Here is a 24,136-nt window from a genome sequence, read left to right on the forward strand (position 1 = left end):
ATGGATTTTGTTTCTTCGGTCATTGGAGTAATTGTGGAATATACTATAAAGCCTATTGGTCGTCAATTGAGTTATGTTTATTTCATTCGTCGAAATATTTAAAACTTTAAGAGTCAAGTTGAAATATTAAAGGATACTAAAGAGTCTGTCAATCACAAGGTCTGTGAAGTAACAAGAAATGTTGAAAACATAGAATCTGGTGTCCAAAATTGGTTGACCAAGACTGACTCCATCATTGAAAAATCTGAAACATTCCTAAACAACCTTTCTCAACAAGGTTGATTGTGCTTGAATTTGGTCCGAAGACACCAATTAAGTAGGAAAGTTGTAAAGTTGGTTGATGAGGTTGTTGAGATGAAAATGAGGGAAATTTTGATAGAGTTTCCTATCGTGTAGCTCTCTCAGTGGTTGAGAGTTCAAAGGCAAAGACTTCAGATTTTATTAACTTTGAATCAAGAAAGCCAAATATAGACAAAATCATTGGTTCACTTATGGATGACAATGTCCACGAAATTGGAGTGTATGGGATGAGAGGTGTTGGCAAAACAATGTTAGTGCAATAGATCTCGAGAATAGTAATGGAGGAAAAGTTATTTGATGAAGTGGTCATATCGACCATAAGTCCAACCCTGGACTTAAAAAAAATTCAAGGGCAACTTGATGATATGCTTGGGTTGAAATTTGACCAAGAAATAGAGGAAAGAATTACCCTTATGCTACATAAAAGGTTGAAGATGGAACAAAGTATCCTCGTTGTACTTGATGATGAATGGAAGCAAAATGATTTGGAAATGATAGGAATTCCAAGCATTGAAGATCGCATATGATGCAAGTGTAGGATTGTATCAACAGTAGTGGAAGCACAAAGATCATCTAAGCATTCAAATTCATTAATATTGGCAATATATAAAGCATGCTTCTACAGAAAAAATGGGTTTCAAGACATACCTCTTGTAGAACTTCTTCAAAGCTCCATCGACAGTTGCTATCTTCTCCATATCTTATTGTAAACCACCTCAAGATCTTCCCCACTATTATCTTGGTGCTCTAGATTGAGTTGGGGACTTCAAACAAGCTTGAATCAAGGGATGAAGGAGAAAAGCTCACTGCAGCAACCTTATTGAAGAACCATTCTTCAAACCAGTTTTTCTCTCAAAAACTCTTTTGATTGCATGCCCGATTTTCACTCCAATCTCTTCATTATATTGAAGACCAACATGCAAAGAAAAGAGTTGCATGAGTTGCAGCTCATGCTTGGAGAAGACAAGACAAATATATTGCTCTATGTGTGAGCTAGTTTAAAGATGGATAATGGAAAAATCCATTTTCCATTTTGTGTTTTTGTTTTCCTATTTTTCCAATTTTATCAAAAATCAAAATTTGATTTTATGAATCTATTTTGATTTTAAAAATGAAAATTTAATTAATTTCATAAATTAATTATTAAATAAAACTTAATTAATTTAATATCAAATATTAAATTAATTTTAACACATACCCATCTCTATATATTTAAATCATATTTAAATATAAATTCTCCTATTCCATTCAAAAATTAAACATATAATTATATCTCATATAATTACTAATTCCCTTAATTCTAATTTAAACGTTTCAAATTAACTTATCACGCTATTCTAGAGCTAGTCCGTTACGAGCTAGTAGGGGGACCTCACGGATCTACAGATCATGAGCTCCAACAATCCGAGATTAATTGACTAAACTCATTAGACCAAATTAATCTCCATTCGTTAACTAATGATTCATTCTACTAAAGCCCAATGCGAGGGTGGAGCCCCTTGTTCAAGACCTGGATTCAGTACTTGAGAGAACAACCTTTCTCTTATCCCTAAATCGGGTAGGTGCGAGCTCCTGCACCCTATGTCCCCAGCTATCTATCCGGTCTTACCCCTGAAATGGGAATCTTATTGAGTCAGCGTTGTTGAGTCAACCCCCAACTATGCAAATCTAAGAGCAATCCCGAATAAACAGGAGTTCATAGTTAGCTCAGGATTAAGATTGAGTTACCTAGGTCTTCTAGGTGAAATAGTCAGTCTTAAACAGTAAACAACGTGATAAAGTAAGAGTGAGTTATTCCTTGGTCCTGATCTTATGCAAACTCATTGCATAGGATGCAGGATCACATCGTATGTAGCACTTTACAACTCTTTGTAACAACTACACAGTAGGCTGCATCCAATGGTGTTACCAGAATAAGGTACCCAATCTCATTCATGTACCATAGATCATTTTGACTATTTACTCGAACCCAATCCACTCTTATGTCTCCACATAAAGTTCAAGTACTCATACAATAGTCATGGGTCTTAGTTAATTGGATTTAGACTTTCATACAATTTATGAGATCAATAACAGGTATATTGATAATAGAAAATATTTATCATTTTACAAACTGCGAGTTTTTAGGACATAAAACCCAACAACAAGATCCTATTTACCTCAAAAGATAATAGTGTATTCTTGAATGATATGTGCACAAATAAGAATTTTGAGATAAAAGTTTTACAAGACCACGAGACATGGAATTTATTCAAGAAAATAGCTGGTGAGATTGTCAAAACATCTTATTTGAGAAGTATAGCCATTGAAATAGCAAAAGAATGTGCACATTTGCCAATTGCTATAATAATGATCACTAAGGCATTGAGAAAAAAACATTCATCTATTTGGAAGGATGACTTATACCAACTAAGAAATCCTATGGTCGTGAACATTAGAGGATGAATGAGAAAGTATACTCTTCACTAAAGTTAAGTTACGACCATCTAAATTGTGAAGAGGCCAAATTACTCTTTTTAGTCTGTAGCATGTTCCCAGAACATGATTCAATTGATGTGGAAGAATTACATGTACTTGCTATGGGGATGGGTTTCTTGCATGGCGTTGATACTGTGACATAGGCCCGACGTAGGATAACAAAATTGGTATGTGAAAATGCACGATCTCATCCGTGATATAGCTATACTAGTTTCCTCCAAAGACGAATTAAAGGATTGAATGAATCTTGGTCAGAAAAAAATGCCAAGTGATCACACAGTAGTGTACTTAAATGTTGAAGATTTGTGTAACCCTCTACAAAAGTTAATGTTACCGATGGTTCAATTATTGATGTTATGTGTATCTCATTGTACATGAGTTATCCAAAACTTTTTTTGGAGAAACAAAAGAGCTCAAATTTAAAAAATAATTGAAATGAAAATTTCCCTACAGACGAGACCATTACTTGACTCTTTTGCAAACCTCCAAGCATTGCATTTAATTGATTATGATTTGGCAAACATAAATATGATTGGTGAGTTAAATAGGCTTGAATTTTTAAGTTTTCAAGAATCTAAGATAATCCAGATTCCTATCACGATGAGTAAATTGACTCGATTAAAAGTGTTGGATTTATCATATTGTTATCAACTAAAGGTAATTCCACCTAATATTCTTTCAAATTTGAAAAATCTAGAAGAGTTATATTTAGAAACTTTTAATGGATGGGAAAGAAGATAATTGAATGGAGAAGGGAAAAATGCTAGTCTTTGTGAGCTTACCTATCTTTCTCACCTGTGTGTTTTAACATTATGGATTCGAGATGAAATAATTATGCCCAAAAATTTGTTTTCAAGATTGTTGAATTTGGAGAAGTTTGTAATTTCTATTGGTTGTGAAGTTCTTGGTGGTTTGAGAATGGAAATCTCAAGGGTGTTGTGTTTTAATAAAGTTGCATGGATAATGAGATAAAAACATTGTTAAAAAGGTCTGAAGAATTGCATTTAATGGGATCAATTGGTAGGAGGGTTCTCCCGTTTGAGTTAAATGCAAATGAATCTTCACATTTTAAGCATTTCTACATTCATGATAATTCAGAATTTCAACATATGTTCAATTATGAGCCAAACAAGTCACCTTTGCAAAAAGTGTTGTCCAATTTGGAGGTTCTAGAATTCGGGAATTTGGAGAATTTGGAGAATTTGGAGAGTATGTTTCATGGTGATGATCATAATGTTAGAGAATCTCATTTCCACAAGTTGAAGGAGATAATGTTGTCAAGTAGTAATAAATTGGAAATTTTCTTTGTCGACTTCATCTTAAATGACTTTTTATGTCTTGATGAGATTGAGATTAGTTATTGTAAGATAATGAAAGCAATCATTGTAATGGGAAGCGAAAAAAGCAACCAACAAATTTGAACTTATGAATTTAAGGTTTTTACAGCTAAAAGGCTTACCATACCTTCAATGTTTTTTCTCTAAAATTGAGAAACTTGGACAATTACGTGTTGATAATGTAGAAATAGGTGAGATAAACAGATGTAGTAATCATGACTCATTCTTCAACCAATGGGTGAGTTCTTTAAATTTTAATAACATTTTTCACCAACACACATTTCTTGTTTGGTATAGTCCGATTTAGTTCCTTCCGACTCAGTGTGCCCTTTTCGCTTTATTGTTATATAGATGAAAAGGAAACATATATTATAGTTAACAAAAAACAATGTTTACTGTGTTTTATTAAAGTTGAATACTATGATTCATGTAGTTTGAACGTACTTGCAAATACAATAATCAGATTTAAAGTATTAGCAAATATAATAAAATACAAAGAAATTTGTAGATATAACACAATTTATATCAAACTCTAAGAATCTGTTAAATGATAGAGTCTATTAGTGATAAGAATCTATAAGTGATAAGAATCTATCAGTGATAGAATTTATCGTTGATACATTTTGCTATCAATAACAGTAGACATTTTATCATTGGTGGATTCACATTACTTGTCTATTAACAATAGCAAAATGTATCAATAATAGACTTCCTATCACCGATAGAAAGGTCTATTATAGATAGAAGTCTATCATTGATATACACTCGTATCAACGATAGCATTGTTTGAACATCAACAACTTAGTTGATAACCACTAATAGCTAATTAAAATGTTGATAGTCACTAATAGAAATTCATCGATGATAGCAACTAAATGTTTTTAAGTGTTAATCTTTCAAAATTTATAGTCATTGATAGATGTCTATCAGTGGCAGCTATTAATAGCTTTCTATCACTAATAACAATAAGTTTTAATCTTTCAAAGTAAATAACCACTAATAAGTTTAAGTGTTAATCTTTTAAAGGTGATAGTCATTGATGAAAGTCTATCAGTGTTATCCACTAGTAGGTTTTTCCATCACTGATATAGCTTGATATTTTAAAGTTGATGGTTTTCTTTCAAAGTTGCTAACCATATAAAGAAGTCTATCATCGATAGCCACTAATCATAGCCTCAAATTGTAATATTTCAAGGTCGGTTTTGAAGGTGTAATAAAACATGCAACGGAAGACTTCAGAATCATAAGCACTTAAACTACATTTAATTTGAGTTTTTAGCATGCTGCTCATATGATATTCATGAGAGGGTTTGAAACACATATTACCCTTGAAGATTTCCTCCACAAATTGAGTTGAAATCCACTAAGATAGAGCTTGGAACTTCAAGAAGACTACCACCGAGATCTTCTCCACTATGCTCTAGCTAGACCATGTGGTGGAAACACTTAAATAAAGTTGAATTGATGATGAACAACTAAAGGATGTGTAGAGTCTTCAGGTTTTCTCTTCAACAAGTAAAACTCAGATAGCTTAATGATCTTCATGCATGGAGCTTCTATAATTGGAATTTGGTGATAATCGATCATATGAAGTTAGTGGGTTTTTCCCAAAAAAAAAAAAAAAAAAAAAAAACCCCATTAACTTAAAATGATTTAAAAAATCATTGTATTTTGTTATTTAATTTTAATTCATTTTTCATTCAACTTTTTAATTAAAATAATATTAATTTATTATCTTAATATTAAATCAATAAAAAATCAATTTCACCAATAAATCAATTTTATATTTAAATCATAATTTAAATATTAATTGGTTATTTAATTTCAATTAAATTAAACACTTTTAATTGTATCATATACAATCAATCAAAAACCCTAAAATTAAATTTGAACATTTCAAATTCATAATCCTAATTTCAGATTCTAATTTTATACATCAATACTCAATTTGTTTTTCCGATTTAAGATCTAGTAGAGGGATCTAATGGACCTACAGATAATGAGCTCCAATGATCTGTAATTAATTTATTAAACTTCTTTAATCGAATTAATTACTATTCGTTAACTATCAAGACACACCACTATAGTTCCTCACTATAGATATATTTATGTTCATGTAAACCATAATCAGTAAGTCGATCCTTCACCGATCTTTTGTACTTACAGCTGGGTCAAAATTATTATTTACCCCTATAAATACATCTTGTTCCTTAAGTTCCTACTGACCCTCTAATGAACATTTTTATTCATAATACTACTTATGAATCATGTCTCTCTATCATGAAAAGGCGAGGCCTCGATTATTCAATACCTGGAATTAGCACTTAAGAGAACAACCTATCTACCAACCCTAAAATGGGTAGGAGTGAATTCCATCTTGCAGTGCTATGTCTCCAGCTATCTATTCAGTCTTATCCCCAAAATGGAAGGATTATTAAGCAGTGTTATTGGACTACTCTCACTCATGCAGATCAAAGGATAATCATGAATAAATAGGAGTTTATAGCTAGCTCAAGATTAAGATCGAATTAACCTAGGTTACTTAAGTATGAAATAGACAGTTTTAACAGTAAACGATCATTATAAAGAAAAGTGACTATTTCATGGTCCAGTCTATATGCAAACTCATTGCATAGGATACCTCCACTCACATGTCTCTACATGAATGATTTGTTGATCACATCATTTGTATTACCTATAAAAAATGGACTGCATCCAATAGTGTTACTAGGATGAGATACCCTATTTCATCTATATACTTATAGACCATTTAAGCTATATACAACTTGATCCTGTTTATGTCACCACATAAAGTTAAAATATTCATACTATAACTATGGATATGTTTATTGGATTTTCATGATAGAATGCAAAATCAAGAACTTTATTGAATAAGATACTCAACAATATTTTATCGATAAATAGAATGTTTAACACAAAATTTATGAACTGCAATTTCTAGGACATTCCCAACAATCTTCCACTTGGACTAAAACTCCAGTGAGAACAAATATATACAATACAATGTTGAGAAACATAAAGGGACAATACAATAAACTAAGACATTTCCAATATCATAGATATTCTCCCACTTGCCCTAGATTATGTTGCTCGGAGTCCTAGTCCAACTAGGTGGCCCTCAAACACTTTAGCCGAGAGGGCCTTCGTAAATGGATCAACGAGGTTGTCTTTAGAAGCTATCTTCTTGACAATCACGTCTCCCTGGTGTACTATCTCTCTGATGACATGGTACTCTCTTTCAATATGTTTTCCACTTTTGTGACTCCTTGGTTCTTTCGAGTTGGCAACAACACCACTATTGTCATAATACAGTGTGATAGGTAGGTGCATATCTGGAACTACTTCCAACTCATCCAAGAATTTGCATAGCCATATTGCTTCTGGCTTCACATGCAGCTACGTATTCTTCTTCCATCCTAGAGTCGGCAATACAACATTGCTTAATGCTTCTCCAAACTATAGCTCCTCTATTGAGAGTGAAAACTGATCTTGAAGTAGATTTTCTTGAACCCACATCAGTCTGGAAATCAGAATCAGTGTATCCGGTAAGGGTCAAATCCTTAGGTCCATACACAACCATATAGTCCCTCATTCTCCTTAGATACTTGAGGATGTTTTTTACAGCAGTCCAATGACTGTGTCTTGGATTGGATTGGAACCTGTTGACGATTCCAACTGCAAAGCATATGTCAGGAGTGTACATAATATTGCGTACATCAAACTCCCAACTGCATATGCATATGGAATTCTTGTCATTTCCTCAACATCTTGAGGTGTCTTAAGACACTATTCCTTAACAAATGAATTCTATGTCTAAAAAGTAACATACCTTTTATGGAATTTTGCATATTATATCTTGACAACATCTTGTCAATATAAGATGCTTGAGATAGTGCTAGGGTTCTATTCTTTCTATTCTAAAAGATCTTTATTCCTAGAACGTAGTGAGCATCACCCAAATCTTTCATTTGGAACTGTGTTGCTAACCATCTCTTTACATCAGCAAGGAAGCTTGCCTCATTCCCAATGAGTAAGATATCATCGACATAAAGAACTAAGAATGCTATAGTTTTGTTGATTATTTTCTTGTATACACAAAGTTCGTCAACATTCTGTTCAAAGCCAAAAGATTTTATCGCAACATCAAATCTTATACTCCAGGATCTTGAAGATTGTTTTAACCCATAAATAGATCATTTAAGCTTACAGACTTTTTGTTTCTGTCCTTGTTCGATGAACCCTTCTAGTTGAGACATAAAAATACTTTCATCAAGATGGCTATTTAGAAAAGCTGTCTTGACATCCATTTTCCATATTTCATAGTCATAATATGTGTCAATGGATGTAAGTATTCTAATCGATTTTATCATGGAAACAGGAGAAAAGTTTCTTCATAATCAACCCCTTCTCTTTGGGTAAAACCTTTTGCCACGAGTCTGGCTTTATAAGTTTGTACCTTGTCAATTTGGTCTCGTTTTCTTTTGTAGATCCATTTGCAACCTATAGGTTTAACTTCATGTGGTTGATCTACAAGTTCCCAGACAGAGTTGAAGTATATAAACTCCATTTCAACGTTCATGACTTTTCTTCCATTGACGAGTTTCTTTTAAACCCATATAGCGTTAAGGTTGCTGAATAACTTTCCCACTATGTCGAGGCATACTCAACTCTTGAGACGGACGTGACGGGACAATAACAGTTGTTGAGGGACCAACTTGATCAACAAATATTGTTGATGTTTCTGTAGCATCTTTGGTCATTTATTGTAATATCGGTTTACTGCTACATAGATGATTTTTAATATGTTCTTCTTCCAAGAATGTAGCATTTGTCGATACAAACACTTTATCATCATGGGGATCATAGAATAGTCCTCTTTTGTTTCTTTAGGGTGTCTTACAAAGAGGCATAACTTCGAACGTATTTCCAGTTTCTTAGGATTTTGTACCAACATGTGTGCTGGACAACCCCAAATACGTAAATGACGTAAACTAGTTTTGCGTCGTTTCCATAATTCATAAGGTGTTTCTGAAACACTTTTTGAAGAAAAAACATTTAGAATATATACTGTAGTCTGCATTGCATACCCCCAAAAGAATTGAGGTAACTGAGCATAACTCGTCATTGATCGGACCATGTCTAACAAGGTTCAATTTCTCCTTTCTACAACATCGTTTTGTTATAGTGTTCCAGGTGTTGTGAGTTGGGATTGAATTTCATGATCTACTATATAGTTCTGGAATTGTAAATCCATATACTCACCACCTCGATCAGATCGAAGTGTTTTAGTTCCTTTACTTAACAAATTTTCTGTCTCGGTCTTAAATTCTTTGAACTTTTCAAGAGTTTCAGACTTTTGACTTATGAAGTAAATGTAGCCATATCACGAGTAATCGTCAATAAAACTGACAAAATACTGATAACCTCCTCGTATTTTTACACTCCTCAGACCACATAGGTCTGAATGTATAAGTTCGATTGGCTCTTTCACACAAAGACTTTTTTCAGAAAAAAGATATTTTTGTCATTTTTCCCTCAATACATGATTCACAGGAGGTAAAGAACTTCTTCTAACTGATTTAGATGACCATTATTTGCAAATCTCTAAATCCTATTGAGATTAATTGACCAAGTCTAAGGTGCCAAAGATAGGCATTGGAAGAAATTTTTCGTTTTTTATTTTGGGTCTCAACCATTTTAAACATCTCTATATTTAGAATGGCTTTTACTTCAGTTTGTTTTAATATGTACAAGTTATCTTCGAGTCTTGCAGAACAAATATGAACACCTCTTGAAAAAACAAACACTTCATTAGATTCAAAAGATATTCTGTACATATTTTCTAGCAGATAGGAAATGGAGATTAAGTTTCTTTTCATCTTAGGTACATAATATACATTCCTAAGTAAGATGAAAGATTCTCCAAAAAAATAAATAGCTTGACATCTCTCGGTGCATGACCTGAAATGACTTCACCCGTTCTTACCTTGAAAGTCATTTCCTTTTCAGAAAGTTCTCTCTAAGAATTAGTTTCCTGTAGAAAAGTGCAAACATGATTAGCGCGCCTGAATCTAATATCCAGGTTAGGTAAATATTCTCAACTAGACATGTTTCAACTACTAGTAAATATGATTTACCTTGTTTCGCCTTTTTTGCTTTCTTTTGAGCCAAATACTTTAGGCAGTTACGTTTCCAGTGCCCATCCTCTCCACAATAGAAACACTTTCCTTTAGGAGTCTTGTTTTTGTTTTTCTTAACAATGGTTTTCTTATTCTCTTTCCCCTTCTTATTCATTTGTACAGATTTATCTTTTAATGAAAAAGGAAAAAACTTCTTGTTATCAGTGGGTTTTGTTCCAAACGTCGACCCTTTATAAAACTTCTTAGATCGAGAAATAACATTTAATTCTTTTTATTTAAGTTTCATCATAGGATGATATGTCCGTAACTCGTTCAACAACATAGTCAAATTATAAGTAATTTTCTTCATAACAGCATTGGTCCTAAAAGGCAGATAACTCTCCAGGAGAGATTCCAATATCATACTTACTTGACTTATCTCATCTATCATCACCTCATGAGCCTCAGCAATATTAAAATAGACCATCATATCGAGAACATGTTCTCTAACATTGGAACCATCTTTCATGTGAGTACTGTTAAGATACTTAATGACTTCATGTCGAACAGAGGATGACGGTTTCCCAAACATCTCCTAGAGTCACGCCATTATCTCATGGGCAGTGGGCATTAACTCATGTTTCTTATTAAGTAAATTGGAGATACTTGCTAAGATGTAAGCCCAGGCCTTTTCGTTAGCCCTTACCCATCGATCATAGATGTCTCGAACATTTCAGTTTATTGTTGTACTGAGAATCGGAGGACATTCTTCCGTCAACACAAACCTTAAATCATCCACAACTAGTATCGTATTGATGTTGGATTTCCAATTCGAATATCCTTCACCCATAAATTTATCGAAAGCAAGCAGTTGTATAATTGAATTCGACATTGCTGAAAAATTTAAAGAAATTCTATTTAAACTTTATGCATCTAAATCAAAATTTAGCAAAAATAATAAGGAACCCAAAAAATCTTTATTTATTTTTAACGATACTTTAGTGATTTGGAACAGTTGCTACTGTGGGGCAGTCAACAATTCCTTCACTAAAGCAAAACAATTCTTGACCAAATACTATATCAGAATAACTCTTACTCCTATAGTTCTTTTGGTTATCGTTCTCAGCCAAAATCTTTACTAACAATTAGTAATTCTTATAAGTGTGACCTGCCATTTTCAGATTTTTATAGAATGGTATGAATATGCCACCGAGATGGAAGATAATGCCTAAAATGGAACTACAAGACCCTATTCATTACTAAATCTTGGGTTGTTCTGCATCCTATGTTACTACCCTCCGTGGGGATCGCCGTGGTTAATGACTAGCTAGTGCCGCCTAAAAACGACCGCAGGCTCAACATAGGAATCTCACAATTCAAACTAATGGAGGAGACCGTAGGATAATGTTGACACATTTCCTTTACCCACTTACTATGAACTACTTCCCCCATTCACCTTGTTATTGAATCATGCAAACACGTTCCGAATGGAGTAGTCATGGTAAAAGTGACACGAAGCTGAACATGGATCCCACTATGTGAACTCTTGAGGACGTGAGAGCTAATAACTATATATTGAATATATTTTTGATCTCCATTGAAGTGTTCTAAATGATTGGGTATCTATTTACTTAGGTTAAAAATGACTAACTTTTAAACAACGTAAGTCTATCTCATTTTTATCCAAGTATAAAATTTATATTTGGATATAACCCTATGATATCTAAGTGTTTAAACCAGTTTTAAACCTCACATCGCTCACGCAAGCTAATAAAATCAGTTAACAACACTCAATATTTCGGTCATAATCCCTAGATAGAAGGTGTTACGTAAACCGTCAACTTAAGTGCCTCCTGCCTTAGACAGGTTTGTGAACCGATTTGAGTTTGTAACAAAATTTTGTAAGGTAACAATCTATTTTAACAATTAAAACTAGTTGGTTAACCTAAGTGAGCATGTTGTATATCTTTGTTATAGATTTTAAAGTCTAATTTCTTTTTATAACGACTTACAAAAATTAGACATGCTAAACATCCACAACATTCATAAAACGCATTCAATATAACATTTATATTAAAAGAAACCCTATACATTCTTAATATATATTATAAAAATTTATAACATACTTTCAATGCATGTAACATGCTTCCCACAGTAGAATTTTAAATCTACATGGCATATTGTATGCACATACAAGATTTATTTAATTATAAAACAATTAAACATATACTGATATGGTTTTAGTTTTGGCATTTTTAAGTAAATAAAAGCGTAAGTATTATAAAAAAAAAATAGTTAACAGCTCCAAACCGCTTCTTGACCTCTCGAACAGCTCCAAACTGGACTCTAATGGCTTGAACCAAATGTGAACCATCTGAAGCAGATCAATCAAAAAATTTTGAAGGAGAACTGGGCCAAGTTTGAAGAAAATCGGTCAAACAAGTCAAAACCTGTCACATCCCGCCTAGACTATTCTCTGAGCCTAGGAAAGGGCATGATTGTAGCAGTTATCAATCTTTTTGTTGACATTTACTGCCTGATAACTCTTGCGGAAATAACTCTGATACCAATGAACAAATTCAACAACCACTAATTAAGTCAAGGAGGCAAACAACAACTGATTAAGTAGGCCCATTTTATTACAAAAATGTAACGTTTATACAACTCCAAGACTTAACAATAAAGTTACAACAACTGTAAAACCCTCCGGAAGTGCAACTGTGGCTTGTGGCAAACCTTGACCTTAGCAACACCCCAGAACTCCTCACCTTTCGCTAGCTAGGAAGAAAAACATGAAATAATGGAATGAGCTTCACAAAGCTCAGTGAGTGGTAAGTAACTTCTAGAGTTGATTTCAACTCTTAAATAACAAGCATATCACGAATACGAGGTTACATTCAAACCTCTTCCTTGAGTGAGTTTGATCACGCGTAGATAGCTAAACTGATAACTAACTAGAATGATTATGTTGTCTACCTACACACACGGTAGATAGATAACTGTTACTAGCTACAACGCTTACTCTTTACGTTTCCTTTGTCTCCTATGTGCACATAGCTCCCCGCTCATGGGCTTAGAAGCTAGGCCCGTCGGCCCTATAACCATCCCTTACGAGGATCCTCCCACAGGCTCAGGAACTAGACTTCTTGTGTCCCCTGACCATCCCATGAGGTTTTGCTTACGGGCTCAGGCACTAGGTCTATTGACCCCCTGACCATTTCGATCACATAATCTTATTCTCAGGATAGATACTCATTCATAAGCTAGGAATATACATTTACTCTAAAAGATATGCTTTAAGACTTTAAGGAAAGTACTACTCACCTTGGTCGTTTAGGAACTTTTCTCTCTAGAAGTTCCTTGGTCTTCTCGGGTTCCTCTTTTGAACCCTAAATTCCATATTCAATTTTAAGCTCAGACTACTCATAGTTTTATGCTTTATCTCGGGCTACTTCCTTCTACAAATATGCTCTACAATGTCTCAGGAATCTTACCTCAAAATCTTAGCTCATAACTTCTCGTGATTTGACCAGAAACATAAAAAAATCAAGACTGGCCTAGCTTACCCGACAGCTCGACCCTTTTGTCTTTTTCTCATTCTCCAGCCCGATTCCTTGGAGCTTATTTTTCGGCAGCCCTACCCTGAAAACTATACTCTTTCAACTTTCAGATGGCTTTAGAATCACTCCAAAGCACGAGTATTATGGGAGAAATCCTCGTCCCAAGTTGATGCTACTTTCTGACCTTTCTGTCCGACAGCATCTCCCCTCTTGGAACCTCTTGACCAACGCATGGTCTTACCATCAACGCATAGCCTCCTCCCAATAAACTCTTCTTTATTTCCTTTGAAGAGAATTGAGTTCTCATCTGAAGTCCTTAGGCATCCAAAAGCTCTCCAAGATTTACACCTCCTTATCCAAGTATTTCCCTTAGCGATTGCCAACCTCCAGCCCTCTCCATCTCCTGCTTGAGGTATCTTCACCTCACACCATCAATGCAATGTTTGATTAACGCATCCTTGGGTGTCCTTCTCCTACATAGCCAACGCATGGGACCTAATTTTGCATGTCTCCTCATGCATCGACCTCAAATCCTTAAGACTTAAGATTTCTTCCCAACAAGCCACATGTTAGGATGACGTCCTCTATATGGGGTCATCCTTCATATGCGTCTACGAATCCTTGGATGTTCAACACATAATATGCCATCAACGCATAGTAGGCCATCAATGCATAGCAACCCTTGGTTCCCCTTGGTTTTCAGCACAGCACCATTGCAACCCAACTCACTCAGCCTTAACCAACGCAAGGGCCAACCGCCATATGTCCAACCTAGCCCATCGCATGGCCTTTGTCCAACGCATCCATCGTGCAAGCCATCGTCAACCTCCAACACATAGCAAGGTCTGTAACGACCCGACCCCCTAAGACTTAGGTTAGGCCGTTACTAAAATAAATACATGCATAGGATTTGAAACGACACTCAGTAATGTTGAAATAAATGCTAAATAGACAAGAAAAGTTCAAAAGAAATTTATTAAATGCAATTTTTAAAACAATAATAGGGTACCCATAATTCGTAAAGACTATTAAAATATAAAAGTAACAATCCTTCATAATAGGTTTCAAATAGTAAAACTAGAAATTGAGGGTAAAATAAGGATTCTAAATTTCATGATGCGGAAGCGTAAAAACTAGTCCTAGTGGCTCGATCATGAATTCCGCTGCGTCATCGCCGGTGCATCTCTATCCTTACCTGAAACATCAATATAAGAAAGAATGAGTATGAATACTCAGTAAGTAGCCCCACCATTGGGGTCAGGCTAGGCATCTATGTCCTCTAGATACCCGCATATGGCACATAAATACATGTAACAGATAAGAGACTGAGTCCTATCCTATTATAGTTAAGTATGCCCACAAAACTGGTGAATCCCAAAGGAAACACAAAAATGGTGAATCCCAGAGGAAACACAAAACTGGTGAATCCCGAAGGAAACACAAAACTGGTGAATCCCGAAGGAAACACAAACTGGTGAATCCCGAAGGAAACACAAACTGGTGAATCCCGAAGGAAACACAAAATTGGTGAATCCTGAAGGAACACAAACTAGTGAATCCCGAAGGAAACACAAACTGGTGAATCCCGAAGGAAATAAAAACTGGTGAAATCCCGAAGGAAACTAAAAACTTGGTGACCGAACACAATGGGCATCTAACTAATCAATGAGGATATTCACACAGTCTTAACGTGCTAAGAATTCAAACATTGGTACAGTTCTAAACATAATTAAAAATCTTGATACCATGGCTTTCAATCAACATAACACATAATTCTTTAATAACATATTATACGCAGTCATAAATCCACAACATGCATAGTATGACTCAACACCAAGTCTATACAGACATCGACATATGAAAACACCATACTATCACATACTAATCGATCAACACTTAGGTGTGTTGTAAAAAAATAGAAATCGTGCCAGAACATACTTTGATTCAGTCATTAACTGTCAATCACATGCTAACATTTACAAGAGGGCACATACACTTACATGCTAGCATACCAACTAAAGCCTGGCCCGTTGGTAGGTTCCAGTTGATTAAGATTATTACCCTCAAAAGTTAATCCAAAGAAGCCCAAGCAAGCTTATCCTTTCAAAGACAAGCAATACCCTAAGATAACTAATATTTAAAATCAAATATTTTGGGCCTAACTCCAATTAACCAAATTATTCAAAGACCTCCAATTTTACTTCACTTAAACTAATAGCTCGATCTAACTTAATTCCAAAACCCACTTCTGTTGGTACTTGAACATACACAAAGTTCAAAATTAAATAACTTAATTCTCCACAATTAATCTTAATTCAAAAATAACCACCCAACAACTTACTCCAAACTTACCAAAACTTCAAAAAGATAATTGGCCTTTACTTGATGAGCAAGAACCCTAACGTCTCAAGTCTTGAATCTAAAATCCAAACCAAGGAGATGTTAACAATTTTAACCCAAAAACCAAAACATATAAATTTTTCTAACCATCCCCAAAACTGATTGATGTTCAAGAGTAACCATAAGAATCACAAAACCTTATACAAAAACACCTGTCGAACAACCTTGAATCTAGTGGATGGTCGCTTCAACAATTTTCAACTCCAATCTAAATCAAATAATGCAACTAAGGTTAACTCTCATTCTAGACTAATGGGCATCAAAAATCCTTTACGAAATCCACTAACAAAAAATGATCTTACCCAAATCCAAGATTCCTTGAGATCACGCAATGGCGGCGAGTGAACTCAATGATGGTTGAGGCTTCGACGGTGACAAAAACATCGATGGCTGAATGTGGACGGCTAGCTGGGTGTCGAATGGCCACACGAGCGAGACAGAGAAGCGAGGCGCATCACTGGACGACGTTAAGCGATGGCCGGACGACTCCACTCGACAGGTGACCTGGCATAAGGCTGGGCAAACAGATCAAGCGGCAGACGCGGGGATCCGAAGGGCGGGCTTCGAATGCGGTCGGGCCTCGCTGAACGGTAGGCGATCAGTTGAGAAAAACCTCGTCGGCAAGGGCTCAAGATCGGACCGACAGTGTCTAGATGAAGGGTTGAGGAGATCGGCTGCTGGTCGAGGTCCCGGCAGGAGTGGCGTGGTGCGGTAAGGTGTCGATGGTAGCTAAGGGAAAAAGAATTTGGTGGGGGGGGCACCGAATGCGTGAGGAAGAAAGGGGGTTTGATTTTTTTTATTTTTATAAATAATAAAATAATAATAATACTAAAAATGAAATAAGTATAATTATACTTTATTCTTTTCCTTATTCCACTTTATACTATTAAATTCCTTTTCTTTTCAAAAGAAAATTAATTCCTGCCATAATTTCCAAATTGAATAATTTCACGCCAACAATTAAATTTCACAAATGCCCTCAACAATAAAAGGAAATACTGAAATTACATAAAAATATAAAAAATATTGGGGGGTGTTACAAGGTTGCACGGCTCGACGTATAGGACGGTTGCTTAGCATCAATCGCATGGCTTGCTTATCATCAACGCATCGCTCGCATGAGTCGCTTGGCATGAGCGCTTGGCCGATAGCTTGGCATTGACGCAGGTCCTTCGCCTTGGTGCGATAGCTTGGCATCGACACATCGCTTGGCACGATAGCTTGGCATCGACGCATTGCTTGGCATGGGCGCTAGCATTGATGCATGGGCGCTTGGTCGGCAGCTTGGTATCGACGCAGGGCTCACTTGGCATGGCACTTTGGCATCGACGCATCGCTTGGCACGACAGCTTAGCATTGCTCGCAGGGCTCGCTCGGCCGCTTGATGTATGGGTGCTAGCCTCGACGCATGGGCTCGCTCGGCATAGGCATTTAGCATCGCTCACAGTGCTCGCTCGGCCGCTCGACACATAGGCTCGCTTGGCATGGGCGCTTAGCATCGCTCGTAGGGCTTGCTCGGCCGCTCGACGCATGGGCGTTGTGCATCAACGCATGCATCCAGTGTATGCCTTGCCCGCGTCCTCACCTACCCTTGCATCCGTATGCCTTCTGCACAACCAACCCTCGTGCCATCCAATCTTCCAACGCATCACTTCAACTTTCTTCCTTCAGCCGCATACCACCACCAACGCATCCATCACAATCCTTCCAGCGCATCCATTGAGCCTAATGTGTTTGTCTAATCTCCAAGGCATGCGTCACTCCCACTTTAAATTCTCCCTTTGCCCAAGTAATCTTTCCAAGATCTTATGGCCAACGCATAGCAGTGCCTAGTCCAACACTTAGAAATTAAAACTTAACTCAAAGCTACTCAAGGAAAATCTATTCAACACTTAGAAATTTTCTTCACTTCAACATCGGATTTAACTTTCACCTAGTTAATCCCTTAATCACCTGCTTAAGTAGGGACAATGGAAATCCGGGTTTCATAAAACCGGTTCAATAATCTCACTTAAAATCAATCTCTCACTCCTACTTCAAATCTCACTCGAACTTGATTCAAATTCTCACTCGAATTTGATCTTTCGCTAGAAATTCCATTGGAATCTCGCTTGAACTAGAAATCTCGCTCAAACTTGATTCAAAATCTCGCTTGCACTTGAAATCTTGCTCGAAAATTCCATCAGAATCTCGCTCGAAATGAAATCTCGCTGGAATTAGGAGAAGTGTTGCAACACTCAAGGGCAGCGCCTCAATGCTACCTGATGTAGATCTTGCTCTCGCAGGAATTTGAACAGAAATCCCGCTGGAACTTTGACCAGCGTTGGAACACTCAAGGGCAACGTTGCAACACTCCGTGGGCAGAAGCTCACAATCTGGAAACTGTAGCTCGGTCTTTTTCACTTCTTTCTTCAATTACATCCTAATTTCAACTTCTAATGACTCCATATGAATTATAGACTCTTAAATACACATTAAGGCCCATCAAAGAAGAGACAGTTACAATAAAAACAACATAATTGAAAGGATTGAAATGCCAAAACCCTGAAAAAACCATATCAACATAATATTTCATGCAGTTCATTAAAAAACACCCACCTAACTCAAATTAACAATAGTTAAGTGCTTAAATCATGCTCTGATACTAACTGATGGTGTAATAAAACATGAAATGGAAGACTTCAGAATTAATAAGCACTTAAACTACATTTAATTTGAGTTTTTAGCATGTTGTTCATATGATATTCATGAGAGGGTTTGAAACACATTATACCTTTGAAGATTTCCTCCACGAAGCTTAGAACTTCAAAAAGACTACCACCGAGATTTTCTCCACTATGCTTTAACTGGAACGTATGGTGGAAACACTTAAATCAAGTAGAATTGATGATGAACAAGTGAAGGATGTGTAGGGTTTTCAGGTTTTCACTTCAGCAAATAAAATTCAGATAGCTTAATGATCTTCATGCATGGGGATTCTATATATAGGTAGAATTCTTGCAAATAAACAGGGTTGAATGGAGGGCAGCTCCTCCTGGAAGATCATTACAAGTTTAATTGGAATTTGGTGATAATTCATCATATGAAGTTAGTGGGTTTTCCCCAAAAAATGGAAAAACCCATTAACTTAAAATGATTTCAAAAATAATTTTATTTTGTAATTTAAATTCGTTTTATAAAATTTATTCAAAAAATAATTAATTTAAATAATACTAATCTTAATTAATTGTTACTTCAACTTTTTAATTTAAATAATATTAATTTAATATCTTAATATTAAATCAATAAAAGATCAATTTCACCAATAACTTAATTTTATATTTCAATTATAATTTAAATATTAATTGATTGTTTAATTTCGATTAAATTAAAAAATTTTAATCGTATCATATACAACTAATCGAAAATCCTAAAATTGAATTTGAACATTTTAAATTCATAACCCTAATTTCATATAATAATACTCAATTTGTTATTCCGATTTAAGAGTTAGTAGAGGGACCTAATGGACCTACAGATAATGAGCTCCAACAATATATAATTAGTTCGTTAAAACTCCTTAATCGAATTAATTACTATTCGTCAATTATCAAGACAAACCTCTATAGCTCGATAGTTGCACTCTCCTGAATGTAGATATATTTCTATCCATGTAAACCATAATCAGTATGTCGATCCTTCACAAATCGTTTGTAATTATAGTTGGGTCAAAATTATCGTTTTTCTCCTATAAATACATCTTGTTCCTTAAGTTCCTACTGACCCTGTAATGAAAAATTTGATTCATAATACTACTTATGAATCATGTCCCTCTCTATCATGAGAAGGCGGGTCACCGATTGTTCAAGATCTGGAATCAACACTTAAGAGAATAACCTATCTGTTAACCCTAAAATGGGTAGGAGTGAATTCCATCTTGCAGGGCTATGTCTCCAACTATCCATTCGATCTTATTCCTAAAATGGAAGGCTTATTGAGCAGTGTTTTTGGACTACTCTCACTCATGCAGATCAAAGGGTAATCCCGAATAAATAGGAGTTCATAGCTAGCTTATGATTAAGATCAAGTTATCCTAGGTTATTTAAGTATGAAATAGTTAGTTTTAATAGTACACGGTCGTTATAAAGAAAAGTGACTATTTCATAGTCTAGTCTATATGCAAACTCATTGCATAGGATGCCCTCACTCACATGTCTCTACATGAATGATCTGTGGATCACATCATTTGTATTACCTATACAAAATGGGTCGCATCCAATAGTGTTACCAGGATGAGATACCTAATTTCATCCATATACTTGTAGACCATTTAAACTATATACTATTAACTTGATCATGTTTATGTCAACACATAAAGTTAGTATTCATACTATAGCCATGCATATGTTTATTGGATTTTCATGATAGAATGCAAAGTCAACAACTTTATTGAATAAGATACTCAACAATATTTTATTGATAAATAAAATGTTTAAAACAAAATTTACGAATTGCGAGTTCTAGGTCATTCCTAGCAAGTTCACCATGAAAAGTCTATCAGTGATAGTCATTGATAGTTGCTATTAATGATAGCTTTCAATCTAAGAAAACCAAGACGAACAAGTGCACAAAATACGAGATTTTGAATTTTCATTTGGTGGACTGAGCCCAAGTCATTTGGCTTTTGGTAGAGAATCCAAATTATTTTTATATACACAGATTCACTGAGTTCAGCAAATATTTGGCTCTTGGTAGAGAATCCAGATTAGTTTATGTTCACGATTCACTGAGTTCAATTGAACTATGACTAGTTTTATGATTTATAAATATATAGTATCAATTTTAAATAACTGTTTACATTAGAATCCAATTTCTGAATCTACTACCAACAACACGTATTTGAAAACATGAAATACAACTATATTTTCATTAAATCTTTTGTTTTCAAAGTTTTGTTTTCAAATTCTTTACCAAACAAACTCTTAATCTTTTAGAATATTGGAACTATTTTTGTGCTATATCTAATATTGTTTTATTCCTGTATTACATATGCTAGGTTGCCATTAACCCAGGGTAATGTAAAAAATCTCTAGTTAAAAAGACTATTTTCACTCATAAGTTTTATGTTTTATTATTCATTTTAGGTTAATTGTTTTAAAAAACCAAGTATTTTTTTAAATCAAGTTTAATTTATTTTAAATTTAACTAAAAATTCAAGTATTTATTTTTCAAAAAGTGAAAACCATAATTTAAAAATTAAAAAGAAAAAACCATAAATATATTAAAAATTAAAGGCCTTAAAAATAGAAATGGAAAAGAAAAAAAGGAAAATTATTTCAAATGGTAAAATTGTTTAAAATATTTACAAGATATAGCATAATTTTATAACTATCAATGATAGATGCTGATAGATATTGATATACACCGGTAGAAGTTTATCAGTGTTTATCAGCGTCTATCATTGATAATTCTAAAATTTTACTATCTTTTATAAATATTTTGGTTCATTTTTCTTATTTGAAAACCACCCAAAGAAAAATTTGTTTCGTTTAAGTCATTTGTTAAGGTCTGTTAAATCAAAGTACTTTTCTATTTAATTTTTAAAGTGCTATCGAACAATACTACATTTTAAAAAAATAATTTATGAATTATTTATTGAAATTGCTATAATTATTGATGATTTTAGTGAGAACTAAAATCTACATTCGTTTGTATCCAATAAAGACAATATTTTTTATGTTAAGAAAGATAATGGAAATAAATGGAAGTAGGAATATCACAAAACTTAATATATAAAAATTCTCAGTTTCACCCTAATGGGTCCACCCACCTATTAGAACTAGGACCCACCCACTCACCCATTATCTTAGGACAAAAAATTAACATATTTTTATCAAATTGAACTAGGACCCATTAGATAGATTTAACACTTTTAAGTATAAGTGATAACGAGCAGAAATGCACGTTATTACAGTGCAAAGATATAAAACCATGAAGGATTGCGACGGTAAAAATATATATAATCGTATCCAAAAGCAGTAAGTTTAGAACATTGTGATCGCATGCGTCCACTGCATTAAAGCAGCTAATTTATATATTTTGTGCAGAAAAATGCGTTGGCGCAAGACAGAGTTGCGATCCAAGGAATTTAGTATCCGAACGCATTAAGAGATTGTGACCTCAAGGCTATGTGATCATTTGCATTCGCGAAAATCTGCTCAAGAAGGTGGCCGCATAGAGACAGCGCATCAAGATGAAAGCTTAATAAATCACGATGGGACCACTTAAGCTTGAAGATNCTCAAGAAGGTGGCCGCATAGAGACAGCGCATCAAGATGAAAGCTTAATAAATCACGATGGGACCACTTAAGCTTGAAGATGGATCCGTCAAATTACTAAGAAATGTTAGACATGTGCCTAAGTTGAAAAGAAATTTAATTTCACTAGGCATGCTTGACTCGATCGGCTATGAATATAGAGGAAATGAAGGCTACTGTGAAGTTTTGAAGAACAGTAAGCCTATTTTCAGAGGGATCAAGATAAATAGGGTCTATGTTGTTCAAGAAGTTCAGAAACTACATTCACCCTTAGTTGTGACTTCGAAACAGCCTACTGAAGGAGATCTTTGGCACAAAAGACTCTTACATATTAGTGCCGAAGGTCTACAAGCTCTTGCCAATCAGGAAATTCATCAAAGCCTATCCTTAGTGAACATTGTGTGATAGGCAAAGCTACAAGGCAGAGTTTTGTAAAGACTCAACATACAACCAAGGCCATCCTTGATTTTGTGCATTCAGACCTATGGGGTCCTTCACCTTTACAGTCTTTGAGTAGAGCCAGGTACTTTTTAATCTTTGTGAATGATTATTCTAGAAAATGTTGGATATTTTTCCTTAAATCTAAGGACTTGGTGTTTGATAAATTCAAAGAATGGAAAACTATGGTTGAAAAAATGTATAACAGTCAAATAAAATGTCTTAGAATTGATAATGGGCTTGAGTTATGTGCATAAGATTTTAATGTTTTTTGTAGACAACAGGGGATTATTAGACACAAGACTGCTAGGTATACACTTCAGCAAAATGGGGTGGCAGAGAGATTGAATATAACAATTATGGAAAGAGTTAGAAGCCTATTGTCTAATGCTATTCTTCTGAGAAGTTTTGGGCTGAGGTAACATCTTACACTGTCTATACTCTTAATAAATGCTCTCATGCCTCACTTGATTTGCTAACTCCTGAAAAAAGGTGGACCAACCAACCTCCAAACCTAAATAATCTAAGGGTGTTTGGTTACATAGGATTTATTCATCATAACAAGAGGAAGTTGGTTGTCGAGTTGTGAAATGTATGTTTTTGGGTTTCACAGGAGGAGTGGAGGGTTTTAGAATGTCGCATCCTACAGAAAAAAAAAGTGTACTACTAGTAGAGATGTTGTTTTCAGGGAGACTGAGATGTTTATGCAAGGATCTACTCCAAGTGTTACAACACCTCAAAAAGAGAATGATACAATTGAGGTGGAGCAAGATCTTAACACTATTACTAATCCCTTGAGCTAAGAATCACATTTTGATCAATTACCTCATCATGAAGAAGAAGTAGAAGATGCTATTTCTGATCCAGAGCAAGAAGAACCAGATCTAAGGGGGTATAGCCTAGCAAGAGATAGGTAAAGGAGAACTATTATGCCACCTTCAAGATATGATGACTATATCAATTTAGCTCTAAAAGCCTCAGATCTATATAATGAAGCAGAACCCTCGACCTTTGAAGAAGCAGTAAGCTATCCTAAAGCTAAATTGTGGATAGAAGTAATGAATGAAGAAGTTGATTTACTTGTCAGAAATAACACTTGGGAGTTGACACTTCTACCCAAAGGTTGCAAACCAATTGCATCCAAATGGGTGTATAAATTTAAAGAGGGATTCCCTAATGGTCAAGGA

General features: G+C 34.9%; 1 pseudogene; it reads left to right on the plus strand.

Moving 5' to 3' along the window:
• On the plus strand, nucleotides 1-23,752 carry LOC120079169 (annotated as a pseudogene).
• Nucleotides 23,753-24,136: the final 384 nt, after the last annotated feature.

Source organism: Benincasa hispida, chromosome 6, assembly GCF_009727055.1.
Source record: "Benincasa hispida cultivar B227 chromosome 6, ASM972705v1, whole genome shotgun sequence".
NCBI lineage: Eukaryota > Viridiplantae > Streptophyta > Magnoliopsida > Cucurbitales > Cucurbitaceae > Benincasa > Benincasa hispida.